At 47.9% G+C, this 15416-nt stretch overlaps 1 protein-coding gene across 8 annotated transcripts in view; it reads left to right on the top strand.

Annotated features, from left to right (window-relative positions):
- Positions 1–323: 323 nt before the first annotated feature.
- Positions 324–15416, top strand: part of RASGEF1C (RasGEF domain family member 1C) — a 139693-nt gene continuing 124600 nt past the window's right edge. For 7 of the 8 annotated variants that reach the window (XR_012647642.1, XR_012647643.1, XR_012647644.1 and 4 more), the window contains exon 1: positions 2765–2900. The gene's annotated coding sequence lies outside the window, so the exon portion shown is untranslated. Of the gene's footprint in view, positions 433–2764; positions 2901–15416 lie in introns of those variants that run through there. The other variant, XM_075009879.1, reaches the window with a different exon arrangement.

Below are 15416 nucleotides of genomic sequence, written 5' to 3'. Positions count from 1 at the left end.
GCAGAGGCCCCCAGCCCCGCTCTCCAGCCGGGCGGGCAGCTGGGGCCGAAGAGGTGCAATCAGCACCGGCGGGAGCCTGTGTGTGTTGGGGCTGCACCTGTCCCCTGCCCGGTCCCCCACCGCGGTTACCTGGGCGGGGTGGGGCGGGGTCCGGTCCCTCCCGCGCTCTCCCCCGCCCTTTGGGAGCCGCGTGGGGAGGGGAGGGGAGGGGGTGCCGCAGCAGCAGCGCGGCGGCCAGGCGGCGCTCTCCGCCCTTGCTGCGCAGCCCCGGGCTCTGGGCTGGCAGGCGCTGCAGCCACTCGGCAGCGGGCGGGCTGCGGGGAGCTGCGCTGCGGAGCGGAGCGGAGCGACGCGGCCCGGCCGCCGGGAGGTGGCCCGTGCGGGGCGCTCTCCGATGGGCCGCAGCAGGGGGCGGACACGTGCGGCGCTCCGGTGAGTAGGAGCCGCGGGCTCCATTGCGGCAGGTACCGGCCGGCGGGGGGGTGCCTCGCCCTCGCCCTCGGCTTTCCGCGCCGCTTTGCTGGGCTGCTCAGGGGACTGGGCTGCCCCCCAGCCCGGGCGGGAGAGGCGCGTCGGCGGGGTGGGGTTGCCGGGCGGGGGGCGCTGCAGGCTGGGCAGAGCTCTGGGGGCCGGGGCCGGAGCGATGGAGCGTTTTTGGGGAGACGAGCGGCGCTGCCCTCGCAGCTGCAGGGGCCTGCCCGACCTGGGGGCTCGCCAGCGGACGGGGCGGGTGGCTGGAGTTAAATCAGCGGCTGCCAGAGACTCAGCCCCCGGGGCGAGCGCGCGCAAAGTCACTGAGCGGCGCCCCCCGCTGCTCCGCCGGCCCTGCGGGATGCGCGCGCCCGCCAAGCCCCCCACCCCCGGGGGTTTCGAAGCGGGTTGGGCCCCCGCCACGTGTTGCCGAGTGATGCCTGGGCCGGGTCTGCCCGGGCCCCTGTTGTCTTCCACCCGGCGGGCGCCCGGCGGTTCCCCGGCGTTGGGGTTTCCTTCCGCAGCACTAACTCCAGCGCTAACAAAGTTGGCGGTGAACGAGTCTGGTGGGGGAGCTCTTGGCTCCTGGGCGCGAGGGTGGCCGGTTGGGCTGGACACGTTTTCCTGGAGGTTTCGTCACGTGGCTAATCTGTAATTAAAGACGAACCCTCCAGGACCTGGAGAGTCCAGGACAGTCCTGGAGCATTGGCAACTGCACGCTGTGGAGGAGTCCTTTCTGCAGGGTTTGGGAGAGCATCCAGTCGTCGTGCTCTGAGGCTGCTCTTTATTTCCATTCGAAATCCTGGGCTGCCAGGAGCTTTGCCCTGAGCGTCTGTTTCAGGTGCAGTGGTGACATACTCTCAACTGGAGAGTAATTGTCTTTAAGCCTAATATAATTTACATTGAGGCAGCTGTTGTAGGGGAGAAAATGGGGAATGGGATCAGGGAGGTAGCGGAGTTAGTCTGTATCTGCAAAAACAGCAAGAAGTCCTGTGGCACTTTACAGACTAACAGATATTTTGGTGCAGAAGCTTTTGTGGGCAAAGACCTGCTTTGTCAGATGGGCAAAGGGGCATCTCAGGAGCAGTTTTCTCTCACTGAGGTTAACAGTCAGCTCTATCTACATATTTCAGGAGCTTAATCAATAATGCGGTTGATTTATGAAAGAAACCCGCAGAAATGAACTGGTTGTTAGATTGTGAAAATCACCTTCTGAGCACAGGCAGCAGCCCTTGTTTACCACGGCTTTAATACACACACTCCTGTTAACGGGGAAGTGGTTTCAGTCCCCAGATCCACCTTTGTGCCATAGAGCTCTGTCTTGCTTAAAGATCCATTTACACTAGGAACATGTCTGTGATGTTAATTAACACTCCAGAGGAGCAGCTGCAATAAACCCTGCCAGTACTCAGTTAAATACTACGTGCTGGAGATTGAGGCGATACAGTCAGTGATATTATGGTGCGTGATGTGAAAGATCAAGTCCGTGCAGCCGTGCTTCAAAGAAGTGGTCGCATAGTGTGAGGTTCAAGGCAGGAGAGGAAAGGGAGATGCACAGGAACAATTTGTTCTTGGACTGTATTTCCTGAACACTTTGTAAGTTTTTGGCTTAGGCCACTTGATGTTAATTTCATACAGGTCTGGCGTAGCTCTCTGAAGGGGAGGGAAGATAATCCATACGCATACCCCCTTCTCTGCAATGTGTTTTTTAAAGTGAATTCTAAAATAGAAAAATCTACATGGAAGTGAACAAAATTGCTGGGCAGGAGTTTTGTATAGTTAAAATTTTCCTCACTGCAGTAGCTTCCTGGGATACCTGTCTTAGGCCAAATTCTGTTATGCGATAGAGGTCCAGAGTGACTCCATAGTCATTGATGTAAAGTGCCACAGGACTTCTTGTTGTTTCAGTGATGTAAATGGAATGGCTCTGGGGTTACACTGGAATAAGTGAGAGATAAAAATTGATCCATTATTTGATGATGGTAAGTTGTGTCTCCTTACTCCATCCTAGCCCAGTGTAATACAAAAAGCCCTGTCCTGCAATCCTTATTCACATGAAACTCCCACTGAGTCAGACCTGCACTGCCACGTGCTAACAAAGGAGCAGTTCCTGCAGTCACAATCCATGCACAAAGAAAACTCGCTGCACCTGGCTCTTCCCTCTCCTGCACGGAGGGAGGTGGTGTAAGCGGGTGTGGTATTATTGTCCCTCCTCCCTCTCTTCCTCTGCACTTTCCAAGATCCCTTGGAGGGAATTTGTTTTGATTGGGATCATCTGTATGTAGGATGGGGACCGGCCAGAGGAGGAAGAGGGCGCACACGTTGTTTGCCTCCTGACTTCACAGAGGTTACATGGAAGAAATAATACTGAAAAGCGAGGGGTGTTCTGGGGAAAGTTTGGGAGCAGCCATGACTGAGGAGAGTCCCTGGTAAGTGGCTTCATTAGCGCCACACTGGTGGGGAAATGTGCTGCAGGGTGAGAGTGCTAGGAGCCTGTTAACAGTGTGAAGGCATGGGGAAGGCTATACAGATTGCCTTGGCCTGCTGTTCCCTGGGATGTGCAGAGATGCTTCAGGAGAAGTTGGCCTTACAACCTCAAACCCCTTTTCCCTGTGGCACAATGGAGAGGAACGCTGTGACTGTGTCCTGTTGGAAACTTGCTCACTGAGCCCCCTCGGAAGAGGCTCTCCATTGAAGGTAGTGATCCAGCTTGGCATAGTGGTAACTCAATCTAAATTGTGCCAGTGTGTATGAGTCTTAGTTTTATTCTGGAGAAAATTCTCTGCCCCGGAACTGACATGTTTCCTGCAAAGAAATTGGAGAACTGTAACATTTGCTGCTGCATTCACCTGCCTTTCACATTTTGCAGTGGTTTTAATGATGTAATTCCAGATCTCCTGCTTGTGCATTTAAAACAGTTGGAGATCTTAACACTTCTCCCTTGGAGCCTGCCATCCTCCATAAACACAGTTTTACATAGTCTTAATCTGATCAGTAAAGGGGAGGATCAGATCCTAGTGGGACCCTGCATCACAGCTGCCGCACGCTAGCAGAGGAAGAACACTAGGTGATGTTAAAATATAACACGTTTTACTGAAAATGGGCCATTCATCGATGGGAAACAGCAAACATTTTTATTGACCCATCGAGCCAGCTTTCACTAATGATGTTCAGCTGAAAGGATTTAGAGTGGTGTTTAATCAAATTTAGGGTAAGATTAAAAGTCCTTAGAAATAATTAGCAGGGTTATTTAGAGTCTTGGGTAATATAGCTGGGTAAGAACGTAATTCATGCCTTTCCTGTCACTAAGTGTGGTATTGCTGTGTGTAATCTGGGTAATGTTTACAGATCTTTCTGCAACCAGGCCCTCTATAGCAGATCTTTAATTGCCTGTGGCTTGACTTTGCTCTATGTAGTTGTTTAGCAGGGAGTTTTCAAAATTATACCTGGAGGCCACCTATTTGTTGAGACAAGGAGACAGGGCACTAGTCGACCAATCAGCCAGCTGGTTTGATGCAAGAGGAAATGCTGCGTCATGCAACGTGGTTATCCCTTGGAACAGGCTGGCACAATATATCGTCAAGGCCAAGAGTTCAGCAGAATTCAAAAGGGACTAGGCATTTATATCAGAGGTAGCCATGTTAGTCTATATCTACAAGAACAGCAAGAAGTCCTGTGGCACCTTATAGACTAACAGATATTTTGGAGCATAACCTTTCGCAGGCAAAGACCCAGATGCATCTGATGAAGTAGGTCTTTGCCCACAAAAGCTTATGCTCCAAAATATGTTAGTCTGTAAGGTGCCACAGGACTTCTTGGTGTTCTAGGCATTTATATGGGTCAAAACATGCCCTGAGTTAGACTCGTTAATAGGAAAACAAACGGGAGTTTTGAAGAGGGATGTAAACCTCCTGCTTCAGGGTTTAAATCATGCTTGAACTAGGGGGAGATGGCGATCTCTCAGCATGGAGGGAGGTTGTTATTGTATTACTGGAGTGCCTCGGAGCTCTAGACTAGCCATACTCCATGGCACTGGGTGCTCTACAAACTCAGGACATGAAGATGCTCTTTGCCGCAAGGGCTTACAGTCCAAATACATCAGACTGGGGTGGGGAACATACAGCCCAGATCTGGCTTGTGGCAAGTCACCACACTGCAAGCTAGAAGCCCCAAGCCCCACCCTCCCCCTGCCCATGGGTCTGGAGTGTGAGTTGAGCTCTAGCACCATACATTAAGTGGTGGTGAGGTTTGTCAGATTTTTTCCTTGTGGGTCAATGGCCCCGACCGAAGAAAAGTTCCCCACCCTCCTGTGAGACAGGGAGACAAAAGATGAATAAACACAGGTCAATGGGGGGAGCATGAGGAAATAAGAACAGGCATGGCAGGAGCACACTGGAAGTGGAAGGGTCACAGGTGGTCAAACCATGGCGCCCCTTCCCAAAAGAGCCTCATTTCTTCTCAAGCTCCTGCCACCCATTCTCGGGGTTCTGCCCTTGCACCTGCCTTCTACATGAGCCTCTGCCATCAGACCACCCCTCCCCTAAGATCTTGTTCCTGCATCGCCTGTTCCTCTGAGGCTCTGCTCCTGCCCACCTACTGGGTGTGGTTTATTGTCCCATGTCGTGGGGCTTGAGCCACTGACAGAGAGACAAAGAATGAGTCACCTACAGCTGTGGCGAGGAGTCAGCTGGTTTTTTGCACAAGCCGTAGAGGCTAATGCATTAAGCTTCAGAGGTCCTGGGTTTGGTTCCACCTGTGGGCATTACACCTGTACCCCCTCAGTCTCCTGGTGGTCTCCCCTGTTTCAGCAAGCCTGGCTAAGGCTGTGTGGGTCAGCACGCCAGGCTGTGGTTTCAGCATGCCAGCAGCCTCGCCACTGAGAAGGTTTGTTGGATGTCACAGCAAAGGGGAGGTTTCAGGAGGAGAATATGCGAGTTTTGTGGATGTTTAGGGGCGCGCCTTCCGAGAGTGTTTATCCTTCAAGTGTCTACAGCTCCTCCTCTGAAGTACTGGGAACAGCCACTGTTGGTGTGGGGACCCTGAAGGAAGCGGCCTGTGGTAGTCTGATCCAGTGTGACAATTCCTGAGTTCCAAGAGCGTCTTTTAAAACTATCCCAGCCGGGGCGAATGGTGAGGGGGAACACAGTGGGGGCCCATTGGCATATAACCCCCACCCTCCAGCCTGGGGAAGGGTTGGGATAACCCCTGCTGTCCCAAGCCTGGCCCTGCTCTGCCCTCTCCTCTCCTTCCCTGCCGTTGCTCTGCCCCTGCCCTGCCTTTTCCTCCTCCCACAAAGGGCTGAGGATCCATTGCTGGCAGTGAGGGGCCGACCTCCCACCCGCGTGCACGGGCAGTGACAGGAGAAGCTGAGCAACATGGCCCAGTTGGCAGTGCTCCCCCAGCCATGTTGCTCCCCTTCCTGCCAGTGCGTGGGTGGCGGTCCCTTCCCGCCGCCAGCAACAGGCAGGGAGAACAGAGTTCGCTTTGCCCACCACTGCCAGTGAGTGGGGAATGTGGGGGGAAGGGGTTGGACCCCTGCTGCCGGCAACCGCACCCCACTAGTCCCACTGGACGGGTCCAGCCCCACCAGGTGCTCGTGGTGTCTTGCCCCACACTTTCATGGTGTTTGGTGGCATGTGCTCCCTCATGTGCCCCACACATTCCCCCACCCGGTCCCAGCTCCATAGTATCTAAGGCCTCCCTGAGTAAATTAAATTGGCATGCTGAGGTTGGTACGCTTCCTGCTCTTGGACGAGGACCCTGTACTTCAGGGGTGAGCAAATGTTTTACGTTCGGCTCCTCTTTTCTCCCCTGCAGTTAGCAGGGCCCCCACAACCTGTCCAACAGAATCCAAATCGATGGAAAGTTCAGTTACGTTCATCCAAAAAAACCCCTTTTGGCATGTATAAGAGAATAGGGTTTAGAATGTAAAAACTTTATTAATCGGTATATCGGTGTGAATACACAGTCATAAAAACAGGAACGTATGTCAACATTTTTAATGAGATGGATGAGCCTGAGATCCAGCGGCCGCTCGCGCTGTGCCCCCCACAAAGAAATTTCGTGTCCCCTCCCCACTTTGCGCATCCCTTCTGTATTTGATGAATTACTTTATTTAAACTTAATCTGGCTGCTTAGGGTGGAAATATTTTGTCTGCGTGACCTTGCTCTTGTGCATCGCTCACACAGGTGGGCTTCTTAAGGAGCGCCGAAATCGGCGGATTTGGTGCTTCGCAGGGATGGGACGGTATTCAGTCCTGTCCCAACATTGGTCTTCTGTACTGTTCTGTTCTGAAACACAGTCCCCCATTCTCTGCTTTTAGGGCTCAGTCCTGCAAAGTGCTGAGCTTTCTGGCCTTGATTCAGCAAAGCGCTTAACCCTGTGATTAACCTCACGCATGGGAGCAGAACTACGCAAGTCCTTTGCTCCATCAAGGCCCAGGTGCTTAGCACCTTGGTGACATCAACCAAGCCTCTGCTTCTTGAAGGTAGTTCATGTTCAGTGAGAAGATTAATTAATATAAACATTTCAAGTAGTGTCTGTATGGGCCAGAAAGCTCTCAGGATGAATACTTAGGGCTTTTCACCTTCAAAGTGCTCAACAAACATTAATTAGCCTCCAAACTCCTCTGGGAAGCCTGGATGTTGTTATCCCCAAACCTGTGCTAGGAATACTGCGCCACGACTGGGCTGAAACCAGGGATGACGTGCAGTTTAAATGGCAATTTCCTTTGTATTTCTGAGATGCTCTCAAAGGGTCTGACTCACTAGCCGCTGGAATCAATGAAAAACCTCCCAGTGACTTCAGCCCCAAACCAAAGAACTCTCTCTCCTGCACCGGCAATCAGCTACTAGTGAATGATAAATTTCAATCCATGCTGAGGCTTTCTCAGGTAGAGCCGGCAAGGAGTGGTTGTGAGCTCTGACTCAGGACTCCCTGATTCTGGGGCAGGTTAGGGAGGGAAGGGTTTTGCTTTTGTTTTCTTCCATGGGTATGAAGTTCCAAAGGTCAGCAGCAGATCAGGCATAGCATAGCTCAGCTTAGCCAAGCCTGCAGTATATCCTCTTTTGCGCAAGGGAGAGAGGAGAGACCTGGCACTAGTCTAATTTCCTCTGTACAAGGGCAATTCTCAGATGGGACCTCTGGCTGGTGTAAGGCTACTTTATATTGCTTGCAAAGTGGCCTTAGCAGGCTGGATAATCTGGGCCTGTGTGTATATATACATAGGCATGTGCATGCATGCGTGTATTAAAGGTTGGCAAACAAACCGTAGGAGTTTCCAGTTCTGACATTTAACTACAGTCATTTGTGGCTCTGAGCTGCCTCTCTGCACAGTTTTCTTTTGCTTTATTCCAGGCATTTATAGAAGAGGCGGGCTGAACTTTAGGCATGGAAGAATTTGCTTTGCATTGCTCATGCTTGGTGGTGCTCACACCTGACATTTACAGAGTGCATGGCAGGCCTGGGGTCTGCCTCCTTTGCTGAAAGTTTTACCTCCTTTGTCGACAAGGCTCACAATCCTTAGGTGCTTCCAGATCCTCAAGGACTGGAGTCCCAGGAAACCATGATACCCAGAAGTGCCTCTCTGTTAGTGCTGGGGTGAGCAAACTTTTTATGCTGGACCCCACTTTTCATCGCTGCAATTAGCAATCCCCTGCCCCAATTTATCTGTCGTGATCCAAACTGATGGAAATTTCAGTTATGTTCATATAGGGAAAAAAACCAACCTTTTGGCATATAAATGTGAATACACAGAAATAAAAATAGTAATATATTTCAATAATTTTAATGTGATGGATGAGCCTGAGACCCAGCAACTGATTGTGCTGTGCTCTCCCTTATAAAATTTCATGTCCTCTCCCCTCCCCAGCCCCAGGAGGCCTGCCACCCACTCTGTATACCCCTACTTTCCTCTTCGATATAAAGACTTCTTTTTAACTCTGGAGCTGGTCTAAAATTTTCAAATAGAACATTTTTCTGTTGAAAATATTGCTGTAAGTTATAGAACATAAAAGTTGAAACAAAGGCAAAATGAAGAATGTCAGCCTTTTTGAAAACAAGTGTTCAGGAATCTTTAGTTTTACGAAAAATTCCAAATTTTCTCCTTTTCCATCCCAGTTTGGTACAAAACCAAATTTTGAAATCTCATCATTTTCCCCAGGCTCGCAATTCTTTTTCATGCAACTCTAATTATGCCTGTCCTCTACTTATGAACTTCCAGAATGGCTAGCTCAGTGCATGCTTATGTTAATTGGTATGTATCCCAGATACGAGGGGCTGGACTAGGTGACCTCCTGAGGTCCCCTCCAGCCCTGGAAATCTGTGATTCTGTGATATTGTGGATCTACACTGCTATGTGAATGACCCAAGGGGTGCCAGTTAGGTCATAAACTCCATCAGTTAATAGCACTTCTAGTTCTCATTCTGTTTACTGCTTCTCTGCACCTGGTGTTTATGGATGGACACATGAGTAATTAATGTTCATCTTATTTTTCATCTGTTGCTTCTGGGGGCCAAGGGGAAGGGCCTTTAATCTTTTATCTCCTGTTGTTAGAATTACATGCCAGGTTATCTGGCTGAAGAGAGACTTCTCTTCTGCTTCTCTTGTCATCTTACTAGCTTCACCATAATTCCGCCTGCTGATTTTGCCCTTTCCCATTTGGCGAACGTCGCTTGTGTTTCTCCTCATGTAACACACACAAAATGAAACTGTTTCTTTCTGTTTGTAATCTTGGTTTTGCTCTAGTCAGTCAAGGATGTCAGCTGTGAGAGCAGTATTTATCAGCTAACTGGTGTTGTACAGTGCATTCCAGGAGGGACTCCAAACATTGAATTAAGAGACGTACCTTGGCCCTGATCCAAGAAAGGGTCTTTGTTCGGAGATGTGTTTAAAGTTTTCCTGAAGTCAGTGGAACTTAAGAATACAGTTGAAGGTAGGCACCGTGCTGGCCGCTGGCTTCCAACCTGGACACAGGGTTCCCAGGCAGTGCAGTGCTTAAGTCAGTGGTGTCCAATAAGAATTCAATGATCGCCGCACTTGTGGTTGTTGCCCTTCCATATTTGCCAGAGCACCCTTCCCTGCTCTGAATAAACTTCCTGGTCCTCCCCCAGAGCCAGGCACCCTCTGCCCCACTTTCTAAATAAAAGCCAGGGCTGCTGGGGGTGCCGGAGCCACTGCTGGTGCGGCTGCCACCGTGCGCTTCTGTGGGCCACATGCACAGATCAGGTGGACGGCACTTGCCGCGTACAGCTTTAGAAGGAGCTGCCTTTAATGGCTCCAACAGTTGCATGTGGCTTCAGAGCTGGAATCGCCACACCGTGGTGTTTCGTTCACATGTGGCGAGCGGTCAACCAATTGGACACCGCTGGCTTAAGTCATAGCTGCCGTCCAACGGCTCGCCTGACTGACTGGGGAAGGCGCCAGTGAAGTGCTGTCTTGCAAATGGCCCCGCCCCCGGAGCTCCTGACTGGGGGGAAAACATCCTCCCAACTGGCTGGGGAGCTACGTTTAAGCCAGGAAGAGGCTCTGGAAGGAAGTTGTCTGAGCAAGGAGCGGAATCCCTGCTGTCCGCCACTATGGACTTTTCTTGCTGACCTCCAGAGCCCTGTGTTCCTGCTTGCTCCTGGTGCCTGTTCTCCCCCCAGATCCATCCCGGTCAATTCCTGCTGTCCTGCCTCCCTCTCCGTGATAGGTGCTGCAACTAGGGGGGGTGGCATTGCTGCAGCACTTTCTCACTTGAAGTGGGAATAACGCGAATACAAGGTTTCCGTCTTCAGTGCGCCCGCTATGCAATGTTCCAGAACCGATGCTCCAGCTCTTTCCTGTGAATACCCACGATGCTGTCTCTGGCCTGGAACCCTCACTTGGCACCTGATTTGGTGTCTAGCTTTGGCCTGGTACCAGGTGCTGTCAGTTTTTACCTCTGACTTGGCATCTGAATCTAACCATTAAGCATGACTACCCACACCATGGTCATTACAGGAGCAAACTTAAATGCTTTACTTAAGTGGGGCCTAAAGTAGTGACTTGTTGTTCTTCTTAATTAGTCTGCACACTCTTTCTTAGACTCAAATGCAGGTTGAACCTTTCTAGTCTGGCACTGTTGGGACCTGACTGGTGCCGAATGAGAGAATTTGCTGGACCATGGGAGGTCAGTATTTTCTAGCACATTACCAATACTGCCACTGCTTATTGGGCTCTTACAAGACATTTAGGGGTAAAATACAGCTAGATAACAGCACAGAACACTGAGGGCCAGGACTGGTGGCTGTAAACAATCCTGCCAGGTTACGGATGTTGCTGGATGAGAAAGTGCTGGACTAGAGAGGTTCAACTGTACAGACATCTGGGGGTTTGTTGTAGGTCTAAATTCATGCATGGAAATGTCTGCTCACAGCAATGACCACACTACATGCTCAGTAATTGCAGAATGCCCTTCATTCCTCTCCAAAGTAGTAGTATTTACAGCAGGTCAGGTTTGGTTTGGAGTTGTGGCTACTTTACAGTGCTTTCCCCTTCTGCTTAGCCTCATATTTGCATAATGAGAGGAAGACTTGCTGCATATTTCCACTGGGACAGTGCAAGACAAAAGCTTTGGACTGGCCTACCTGTTTTCCTATTAGTCCAGTATAAAATCAATTGAGATTTGTGGGTTCTGAAATGGGTTGGTGGGTTGTATCTGTTCAGATCACTTTCCCTAGTTCCGGGCACAGATATCGTGTGTCCCTGGACTGTGGTTGCTATCTGTGATTACTGTATTTTAATGCATTTAAAAGTTGTTGATTAAAATTCCAGATTCTAACTTAAACTGTAAGATCAGTTAATGTGTGGTTTGCAGTATAGTTGTAGCCGTGTCGGTCCCAGGACATAAGAGACACAAGGTGGGCGAGGTGTTTCTCGCTCTCTTACCAACAGAAATTGGGCCAATAAAAGGTCTTGCCCCAGATGCCTTGCCTCTCTATTAATGTGTCATCATTTAGAAACTTCATGGCTCATTTCCTGATTGCAGTAGTTTAAAATCAGAACATATGGTCTCTCCGTTGTCATGCATCTGCGATTGCCTAAACACCATACAGCATGTGTGAGGTGGACAGCATGTTCTATAGGAAATATTGCGAGTAATTTACCTTATATGGCTCAAATCTTTGAGAGAGATCCACATACATAGGAAGATACAGAGTTCTGCAATATTGTCATCTACAGGTCTGATGTGTCTTTGTGTTAAGATAACTTCAGTACAGGTTATAAGAATGATTCTTATGCACATATGGAGGTTCTGTCTAATTTATCTATCAGAATGGAGATCCACCACAGCCAAAAGACATCTGATCAGTGGACTGTTCTCTTCCCTTCTTCATTCGCTGCTATGGCTAGACAGTATACAGGTTGACCATTCTAGTCTGGCACACTTGTCTGGCAACATCTGTAATCCAGCCAAATGATGATGACCACTTACCGTAGGTGGGACCAAGTTTCCTGTGGTCCCATAAAGTTCATTCACAGCCACGAGTTTACAGCTCTCAATGTTCTGTGCTCTAATTAGCTAATGTTTAGCTCTCATTTACCCCAAATGTCTTCTGAGAGTCCATAATTAGTGGAAGTGTTGGTAATATGCTAGAAATGTTGACCGTCCATCGTCCAGCAAATTCCCTGGTCCTGAGGGTGCCAGATGAGAGAGGTTCAACCTGTACTAACTTCTTGCAGGGGTCATGCTGAGTGTTCCATCCAGTCTTTTCCATCCATGTGCAGAATAATTTGTCATGTGCACTGAGGCATGTGTGAATGTGCTCCACCAATACAAACATAAAACCCAGCTTTGGGCCCTCTGCTAATAAGCTGGGCAGCATTTGAATCTGTCCTGAGTGGCTGCAGAAGTGCTCAGTTTACAGGGAACACTGCTCATGCTGCTGGGACTCTATCCCATTGTTGTGCCCAGAGCTATTCTTATGGACATTTTACACAATAATGGGAAATAGGGATAAGTGAGTGTGCTCTGTGGATGTAAGGAAAAGTAGGGAATAATCTGCAGGCATCTCTTGACCCTCTCAACTCTAACCCCCCCCAACCTGGAACCTGGTAGAACCTACTTATCCATGTGAACAGATGGGACTATGGCAGCTGAAGCTACGGTGCTATGGCTCATGTATGGTTGGAATATCAGGTTAATATTAAATAATGTATCAGTGTGACACAGGCAGCTGCAAATAACAAATCCCATGGCCAAATCCACTGGTTACTAAAGATCAGACATATGTGAAGATTGAAAAGCACCTGTTAGAAAGACTGGTCTGTGACCAGTTGACTGAGTGATTTAAAGCCCTGATCCAGCAAAGCACTTACGCACCTGCTTAACTTTAAGCATTTGTTCAGGTCCCTCCCCCATTCTGCAATCTAAGCATGTTCGTAAGTCACATTAACTTTATTCACTAAACTAGGTCACAAAACTAGGTGACTGGGCAACAAAGTCACAGATGGACTTTAATGTTGTTAATGCAAAGTAATGCATATTGGAAAACATAACCCTATCTATACATATAAAATGGTGGGGGCTAAATTAGCTGTTAAGACTTAAGTGAGAGATCTTGGAGTCATTGTGGATAGTTCTCTGAAAACATCCACTCATTGTGGAGCAGCAGACCAAAAAACTCAGAGCAAACAAACAAACAACCCCTGCAGAATAGTAATCATGAAACAAAAGATAGAGAGTACCTTCCTGCTTATATATAAATCCATGGTGTGCCCATATCTGGAATACTGTGTATGCATATCATCACCTCATCTCAGAAAGAAATCTTGGCACTGGAAAAAGTTCAGAAAACGGCAAGAAATTATTAAGGATATGGAGCAGCTGTCATGTGAGGAGAGATTAATAAGACTGTGACTTTTTAACTTGAAAAAGAGACGACTAAAAGGTAGTGGTCTATACAATCACGACTGGTGTGGAAAAAGTGAAAAAAGAGTTATTTTACACCTTCCCATAATACGAGGATTAGGTGTCAGCAAACAAAATTTAGTAGGTAGCAGGTTTAAAACAAACAAAAAGAAGTACTTTCCACAATGCAGTAAGCCTGTGGACCTCCTTGCCCAGAGGAGGTTGTGAAGTCCAGTACTACATCAGGGTTTAAAAAAGAGCAAGATATATTGATGTAGGATAGGTCCATCAGATGGGTAGGGAGGGTGTTCCTGGCTTCTGTTGTCAGAAACTGGAAATGGTCAACAGGAGAGGGATCACTTGATGAATACCTGTTTTGGTCATTCCTTCTGGGACACCTGGCATTGGCCGCTGTGGGAAGACACGATTTTGAGCTAAATGGACCTTTGGACTGACCTACTAGCACCATTCTTGTGTTCTTAATACAGTAAACTCTTTCAGATCCAGCAGCTCAGAGCCCGGGGGTGGGGGGGTTGGCAGATGTTCAAATATTCTGGACAATAGGTATGTCTAGCAATGCATAACACAAAAGAAAAACAATACTAGTTATTAAGAAACAAACAAAAGTGTGTGCAGAATATTTACCAAGAGTAGTATTGTACACTGTAACTTACACTGTATTTGCTGTATTTATATGTATTTACTTTCACTATACTGTACTTAACGGAAGGTTTACTTATGGTTAAAATGACGGTTATTTACAATATGAGATACAATGTAAGTTTCTTAATTTTCATATCTAGAATAAGTAATTGGTTGTGATACAATTATATAATACCAGTATACAATTAGGAAGTTGTCATCTGCTTTCAATCTTATTTATTAATAGTGCATAATAAATCACTAATATATGTAATCATCTACTCTGTTTAGTTTGTACACTCCATACAGCTGTGTACACCTATAATTAAATAGTTTGTTTTTAACAGTAGAGCTTCATCTAATGACATTAAGTACCTTTCAGAAGTGGATTCGTTTCCTAAAATGCACATATCCTGGAGTGAGCCTTGCTAATGAAAGTACTTTGGATTCTTTTCATTTGGATAAAGTTGAGTAATGCTGCTGCTATTGTTGTTAGTTGTTAGCTAGTTTAAAGGTCATTGATTGCAAATTGGTGTGTTCAGGAGTGTTCACCACACTGTCATGTAAACCAACATGAATATTCAGGAGCACAGAATCTATTGTAAAAAAATATATGGCTTTCAAAGAGGCGGTTGTGACAAAATGTCATGTCAGATGGAGCTCTCTCTTGGCATATAAATGTGGAACGCTCTCTTGGGAGCTAACAGTTTTTTGTGTTTTATTGCAAGTTGCATCTGGTCAATGGAAGTGCAAATGACAACAGCTGTATGACAAAGAATGATCCTAAAATTCCACTCTAAATATAAAATACAAATCTAGCAGCCGTCAGGGCAGCGTGCACTCTAACAAACTGTCTAGCCCAGGCTGCTATTATGAAATAGATATAAAGCATAAACTGTCTGAGGTGTACAGACCTAACTCCTCTCTCATCTATTTTGCATTAAGGGAGCTCCATTGACCCCAGGAGAGTTATTCTTGACTTAGGCCAGTGTGAAGCTGAGGAGAATCAAGGGCTGTATATTCTAGTTGAATTCTAAACCACAAACATAATGGAAACTTGCTGTTGCAGCCTTAGATCTGGAAGCTATGCACTAAGAAAAAATGTAGTTGGTGGAGGTAAACAGCTTTGATTTTATAATTTTCATGGCCAATGGGACAATTAACTCTTCATTAACAAATTATCTTCAGCTTCATCCAACTTTTGAGTCTTTCCATGGACATTATTGGGCTCATGCCAGCAAAAGTGAATTTTGGCGGAGAGAGGCAGGGACCAAGTGTCTGATTAAGAGCCTTCTACGCTAAGGGGAAGATTGCTGCTGCTGTTGATCTTCATGGATTCAGGTTAGCACGCCGGGTAAGAACGCGCTAAATCAGACCCGCAGGGCACTCCTGTCGACTGCTGTACTCCTTGCTCTTGTGAGGAGTAAAGG

The sequence above is a fragment of the Carettochelys insculpta genome, chromosome 15 (genome assembly GCF_033958435.1).
Source record: "Carettochelys insculpta isolate YL-2023 chromosome 15, ASM3395843v1, whole genome shotgun sequence".
Classification (NCBI taxonomy): Eukaryota; Metazoa; Chordata; order Testudines; family Carettochelyidae; genus Carettochelys; species Carettochelys insculpta.
Note: the sequence above shows the minus strand (reverse complement) of the source record. Positions and strands in the feature narration are given on the sequence as shown.